The sequence below is a fragment of the Palaemon carinicauda genome, chromosome 12 (assembly GCF_036898095.1).
Source record: "Palaemon carinicauda isolate YSFRI2023 chromosome 12, ASM3689809v2, whole genome shotgun sequence".
Classification (NCBI taxonomy): Eukaryota; Metazoa; Arthropoda; class Malacostraca; order Decapoda; family Palaemonidae; genus Palaemon; species Palaemon carinicauda.
The window spans coordinates 152,414,920-152,423,054 of record NC_090736.1 but is presented as its reverse complement, the minus strand read 5'-3'; positions in this window follow the sequence as shown (position 1 = coordinate 152,423,054).

The following is an 8,135-nucleotide window of genomic DNA, read 5'->3' as shown; positions in this document are numbered from 1 at the left end:
TTTTTTTTCGAGAAATGAAAAATAAAAAAAGTTATGACCAGTTAAAGATGGCTATTTCCAATACATTTGTTAAGAAAATAAATTTTAAATTTTTTCTTCAGATAATATGGCTAGCGACGAACTGGGTATTAGCCATGACGTGGTTGTGGACTACAACAACTATCTAAGAGAGATAAGTTAACATTGAGACCTAACCTAACCTAACCTAACCTAACCTAACGTCTAACCTAACCTACCCTTGTGTTTTTCAACGATTTTGTGTTCTTAACAGATACATAGGAAATAAACACCTTTAAATAGCCATAACGTTTTTAGTTTCATTTCTGGAAAAAAAAAAATACATTTTCGGAAAGAGCATAAAAAACTGCATTAGAAAAATGTATTTTGGTTTCATAATATTTGCGGCAGTCAAACCGAAAAGGCCATCATTTTCTAGCATAGAGTAATATATGATCACTGACATTGTCCTATATTCCTTCCCTCCTTTCTTCCTTTTCGCCTTCCTTTCTTCCTTCTTTATCACGTTCGTCTTCAGGAAACTCTTTAGGTAAGATATTTTTTTCCACAATTTCTGAGAAGCGAAAAATAAAAATATCAAACAATGAAACCATGTTAAAAAGCTCCTTATTCTCATAGTCATGGATAGGCCTATATGAATTTAGTGCAGAGTTTGCTATGGTTTGGCGCTTGATCCGGGGAGGCCAAACCTCCCTGAGTTGCAATATGAAGTTGAAAGAACTTGAAAAGCAACAAGATGGAATTAGAAGTAAAGTGGAAGGCTATAGGCCTACAGTGAATGTAGCATTTGCTGTTTAGGGACTAAGGGAGAGATACTGCAAAGGACCCTTTAAAATGCCTACAGTTAACCGCCTGAGATGCAATGATGGCACCAGCCTTCTAAGGGAAGGCTGCTACAAGATATAAGAACTCGCAGTTGTTGTTTAACTTATTCGGTAAAGGAAATATGCATATTTCCAAAACGTCAGCCTAGGCCTAGTTTGAGGTATGGCTGGAGGAGGTTTTGTTCGGTAAAGTTGAGGTTTTGGGTTGAGTTATAGGAGGAGTAGGAGAAGTAGGAGAAACAAATGCAATTCAATAGAAAGTTTGTTCTTTAGTTAAGTCAAACCTTGCATAGCCTTACCTCCCCTACGGAGTATCTCCTCCTCCGAAGTCCAGACACCTTCCCATTCTCGGTATTCCTTCCTTGGGGGTAATGATAGTAACATAGTTATTCCTCCAAGGCTTCCTACCTTCTTACACGTACGTACGCACACATACGAATAATATCTTCCTACTAAAACAATTGATGGACAACTCACATCACCGCCAACGCCACCATTACTCTGTCCATTATCCTCGCTAATACAATATTCTGATCGCTTATCTTATGTAAATGAACATAAAAGTAATTACTTTTGAATACAAAACACGAATGGAAATCTAATTTGGCATTTAAGCAAATAAAAGTAAATTCGTCATCTTCATATTTTGAATTTTTGGGAGAAAACTCGTTAAATTTCAGCCCATCAGGTGTTTATCAGCCTGTGACCTATAGTTGCCAGGTTTTCTAAATGAGAAAAAGGCCAACTTCTAATCAACAGAAGCTTTAAAAGGCCAACCCATTAGTAGAAAAAGGCTAAATATATAGTATTTAAGACAACATCGACCCTACATAAAAGTGGGGAACGATGCAGACAAAGAAGGTATAGTATTTAAGACCCGCCTATTTTCATATTACTAACCGCCAATCAATTTTAAAAAAAAACCAAATTTGAGTTTTTTCTCGCCTGATAAAAGGCCAAACTGGCAACCCTGCTGTGACCTGTGTCATGACCAGTGTTGCCAGATGGATTAGTCTAAAAATCCCCAAAAGTCATGATAAAAAAATCCCCATTTCCACAAATATATTTTCTTCGGATCACGTAGGATTTACCAATAAAGAAATCACTCACTATTTTTCATATAAGTACAAGCAAACTAATTGCAACAATATAAAGGTTTACTCACCTTTGTTTCTCCATAGAAATAAGTATAGAGTATCCCCATCAGACACCCAAAATTCCCAAATCTAGGGATAAATCCCCATATCTGGCAACCCTGGTCATGACACCTCAGTCTTGCTGTAAGTGTGATGAAGTGAATATCTACGCGCGCGGTTTTCATTTTATTTCGCTTCTTATCGTAGGAAATGGAATTTATCCTGCAGCGGTATATCATTGTGAAATGTAAGTGTAAAATTTGATTTCCATGTGTAGTATATCGCTTAATATTGTTCTATGGATGTTTCCTTGTATGTGTAGATGTTTTGAACTCCGCGCTTTCGAGCGGGGAAAGTGTAGCCAGCTGTTACTCTATCTCGTAGTTGTACGATACTCATTTTAAAGTAAGTGTAATATGTATAATTCGTCCTTCAATACGTCGTTTGGTTAGATATTTATCAAAGAATAATCTCCAGGAAAGATTAATTTCATCTATTTTATCAGAGGAGAGTTCTAACACCCATACGAGGGTTGCTATGACAACGTTAGGCGCCCGGGGGGGGGGGGGGGGGAATCGGCCTAGGCTAGGTATACAGCGGGCTGGTTTTTATCTACGTAAATGTTCACAAGTTTTCCTTTATAAATTAATAAATAAACAAACATACAATGTACATAATATTATTCTAAGTTAGACGATAACATCGGAAACCTCGGATTTAAAAAAAAAATGTGTGGAAGTATTAGCAATTTTGTGTCTTCAACGTTTTCGATACTTAATGAACTCATGGCATTAATGTTGAGAGAATTCAAATAGTTTATAACCGAACTCGTAGAATAACATAGCCAGCTCGGACTAAAAGCAACCAATAGTCCGAGCTGGCTACGTTATTCTACGAGTTCGGTTATAAACTATTTGAATTCTCTCTCTCTCTCTCTCTCTCTCTCTCTCTCTCTCTCTCTCTCTCTCTCTCTCTCTCTCTCTCTCTCTCTCTCTCTCTATTTTTATCATTAAACGATTTCTTTTTTAATGGAAGCCTTTCGTAAGAGGTTGAATTAGACGATTAGTGTTAACAGAGGATTATCTCTAGACCTTATAACCGAATACACTGAATGTCCAACATATTCTCCAACATTATTTTTAATTTTTCTCTAACACTTGGGAATGTATCTCTAATACGCAGGTGGTGCCTCCAACACTGTCTTTGACAACGCCAGCAGTCCCCAACGAAAATCTCCAACATCCAATTTTTATGTAGCATATCCCGGAACGTTTTTCTCCAACAATTTATTTTCGCAGCTCTTTTCTTACCAAAATGTTCACGAACAGTTCGTTTCCATCAATTGTCCTTCAACATCCCATCAACGTTTCTACGGCAACATCTTTAAGTCTATCTCCATCACTGCCTCTGTATTCTTTCCCTAAGATTCCTTCTCCAACAATCTTTAAATCGCTCTCCCAGTCTTTCATTACTAATGATTACAATATAACTTCTAACAATCTTTCTCCATCTGCATCTCCGGCAAATTTCTCGATTAGTGTCTCCAACAATCTTCTCCTTCACTTCCCTCAACAATCTTTCTCCATTACTTTCTCCAAAAGTCTTTTACCCTCACTGTCTACAACAATCTATCCCCATCATGGTCTCCAACAATCTTTATCCCTTACTGTCTCCAACAGTCTTACAACCTCACTGTCTCAAACAATCTTTCTCACTCACTGTCTCCAACAATTTCTCTCCATTAATCTCTCCAACAATCTTTTACCCTCACTGTCTCCAACAATTTATCCCCATCATGGTGGTCTCCAACAATTCATCTCCATTACTGTCTCCAACAATCTTGCAACCTCACTGGCTCAAACAATCTTTCTCACTCACTGTCTCAAACAATGTCTCTCCCTTACTGTCTCCAACAATTCATCTCCATTACTGTCTCCAACAATCTTACACCATCACTGCCTCCATCAATTATTTCTCCTTCACTGTCTCCAACAATATTTCTCTTACTGCTTCCAACAATCTCTCTCCATTACTGCCTCCAACAATCTGTCTCCATCACTATCTCCATCTTTGTCTCCAACAATCTATCTCCATCACTGTCTTCAACAACCTTTCTCCCTCACTGTCTCAAACAATCTTTCTCCTTCACCGTCTCCAACATCTTTCACCATCACTGTCTCCAACAATTTTACTCCTTCACTTTCTCCAACAATTTTCTCCCTAACTGCCCCCAACAATCTCTCTCCACCATTGCCATCAGAAATCTGTCTCCATCACTATCTTCAACAATTTATCTCCATCACTGTCTCCAACAATCTTTCGCCATCACTGTCTCCAACAATCTTTCGCCATCACTGTCTCCAACAATCTTTAGCCATCACTGTCTCCAACAATCTGTCTCCATCACTATAAACAATCTTTCTCCTTCACTGTCTCCAACAATCTTTCTTCATCACCGTCTCCAACATTAATTCCAAAACAGTGATTCTCCTTCAGCACAGTCTACAGCGGGTTTTCTCCAACACTCCAACAATGTTTACTCCAACACCCAATCTGTATCAGATAATGGCTTCACGTGTGTGTGCGCGCGGGCGTGGATTATACAACAATAATAAGCTGTTTCTAGTCCACTGTAGGTCAAAGGCATTAGACATATCCTAAGTCATGTCTGGTGTTTGGCCATTTTCATCACCACACTGGCCACTGCAGATTGATGACGGTGGGATGCTTTAATCTGATCGCTCACAGCAAACCAACCTAGTAGAAGGGTGGGCCTGACCAGTACAGCCTTGCTGATCATGGCGATGCGCAAACCCTTTCACCAGACATTTGAAAGGGTAATATGAAATAAATTAGTGTTTAAATAGAACTTGAAACATAAGTATAGTAATAAGAGAATAAAATGAGGAAATATGATATTAAGAAAAAGCAAAATGCGATTATAATCAAATTATAGTGAGATGAACTGGAGGGACTAAACGCTGGGGGTAGGATAGGGCTCGTGTGTAAGGGGGGGGGGGGGGGTGGAGTGGGTGTTGTGGGTCTGTTGGAAGGAAGGAGAGAGGGTCCCCGGCGGTAGCCAAGGGTCTGGAGAGGTGTGGTCAGTGAGTGTGCTCGGCAAGTAACCGTTCAACCCAGAGTCTGGTTCAACCGATGACCGTTGATGATGTTCTCGATTTTGGGCGTCAAATTTAACTTCTTTTTTTTGAGACTGTAAACGACCTGCTTTAATTATGATATCAATTATGATACATTGCAGGCTTTGCGTGCGACCTGGGATTTATTAAGTATAACCTGTAATAGGTATTATACGAGATATTATGTGTAGGCCAACGTCTTCGGAGGGTACGAAACCCTTGCTCATATTCTTATGTCTGTTCCGGTAGATATATTGATTGATAGCTTTAAGTTGCAGTCTATTACTATTCCCCAAAATTAATAATAATAATAATAATAATAATAATAATAATAAAGCCCGTGTGGAGCAGAGCTCGTCGGACAATAATACAACTAGATTTATATTGTAATTGAGAAGAAAATGAAAATTTATATGCCTACACAGAACATATACATACACACATATGCCTACACACACACACACACACACACATATATATATATATATATATATATATATATATATATATACTATATATATATATATATATATATATATATATATATATATATATATATATATATATATATATACATATATATATATACATATACATATATATATATATATATATATATATATATATATATATATATATATATATATATATATATATATGAGATTATTACCCTGAGATAGACTTGAAATATACATTCATATAATAAAGATAAATGGTATATGTAGTTATTGTATACACATTAGAAATTTGAAATTTTAAACAAATATTCAGTTTGAATGCTAGGAATTCGATCAGGTTTTACAAACAGAATATCATAACTATGGACACTGGTATTGTAAGTACAATTATTTACAAACAGAGAGCTCTAGTACGCAAATTATTATTATTATTATTATTATTATTATTATTATTATTATTATTATTATTATTATTACTTCTTACTAAGCTACAACCCTATTTGGAAAAGCAGGATGCTATAAGCCCAAGGGCCCCAACAGGGAAAATAGCCCAGTGAGTGAGGAGAGGAAAAGAGGAAAATAAAATATTTTAAGAAGAGTAACATTAAAATAGATATCTCCTATATAAACTATAAAAAACTTAACAAAACAAGAGGAAGAGAAATAAGATAGAATAGTGTGCTCAAGTGTACCCTCAAGCAAGAGAACTCTAACCCAAGACAGTGGAAGACTATGGTACAGAGGCTATGGCACTACCCAAGACTAGAGAACAATGGTTTAATTTTGGAGTGTCCTTCTCTTAGAAGAGCTGCTTACCATAGCTAAAGAGTCTCTTCTACCCTTACCAAGAGGAAAGTGGCCACTGAACAATTACAGTGCAGTAGTTAACCCCTTGGATGAAGAAGAATTGTTTGGTAATCTGTGTTGTCAGGTGTATGAGGACAGAGGAGGATATGTAAAGAATAGGCCAGACTATTCAGTGTGTGTGTAGGCAAAGGGAAAATGAACCGTAACCAGAGAGAATGATCCAATGTAGTACTGTCTGGTCAGTCAATTGAATACGATTATTCAAATCTCGAACGCTAAGGAGATAGAGTATTTCAATGTTTGATACCTTGATAGAGTTCTCTTGACTGATGGTACATTCGGGCACACTATTCTATCTTATGTTTCTTTCTCTTGTTTTCTTTAAGTTTCTATGCTTTATATATGAAAGAACTTTATAGAGTTCTCTTATTTCTCTTCTTGTTTTTTAAGTTCGTATAGTTTATAAAGTATAGATATAAGGTTACTGTTCTTAAGATATTTCATTTTATTTGTTCATTACTTCCCTTGTAGTTAATTTCTGTTTCCTTTTCTCACTGAGCTATTTTTCCCAGTTGGAGCCCCTGGGCTTATAGCATCCAGCTTTTCCAACTAGCGTTGTAGCTTATACCTAATAATAATAATACATACATATACCAAGGCACTTCCCCCAGTTTTGGGGGGTAGCCGACATCAAACAAAAGAAAAAAAAGAAAAAGAAAAATAAGAAGGAACTTTCTTCTCTACGTTCCCCCCAGCCTTACAAGGGACTCAACCGAGTTTGGCTGGTATTGCTAGGGGTGCCACAGCCCACCCTCCCCCGTTATCCACCACGGATGAAGCTTCATAACGCTGAATCCCCTACTGCTGCTACCTCCGTTGTCATCTAAGGCACCGGAGGAAGCAGCAGGGCCTACTGGAACTGCGTCACAATCGCTCGCCATTCATTCCTATTTCTAGCACGGACTCTTGCCTCTCTCACATTTATCCTCCTATCACCCAGAGCTTTCTTCACTCCATCCATCCACCCAAACCTTGGCCTTCCTCTTGTACTTCTCCCATCAACTCTTGCATTCATCACCTTCTTTAGCAGACAGCCATTTTCCATTCTCTCAACATGGCCAAACCACCTCAACACATTAATATCCACTCTGGCTGCTAACTCATTTACACCCGTTCTCACCCTCACCACTTCGTTCCTAACCCTATTTACTCGAGATACACCAGCCATACTTCTTAGGCACTTCATCTCAAACACATTCAATTTCTGTCTCTCCGTCACTTTCATTCCCCACAACTCTGATCCATACATCACAGTTGGTACAATCACTTTTTCATACAGAACTCTCTTTACATTCATGCCCAACCCTCTATTTTTTACTACTCCCTTAACTGCCCCCAACACTTTGCATCCTTCATTCACTCTCTGACGTACCTCTGCTTCCACTCCACCATTTGCTGCAACAACAGACCCCAAGTACTTAAACTGATCCACCTCCTCAAGTAACTCTCCATTCAACATGACATTCAACCTTGACCCACCTTCCCTTCTCGTACATCTCATAACCTTACTCTTACCCACATTAACTCTCAACTTCCTTCTCTCACACACCCTTCCAAATTCTGTCACTCATCGGCCAAGCTTCTCTTCTGTGTCTGCAACCAGTACAGTATCATCCGCAAACAACAACTGATTTACCTCCCAGTCATGGTTATTCTCGTCTACCAGTTTCAATCCTCGTCCAAGCACTCGAGCAT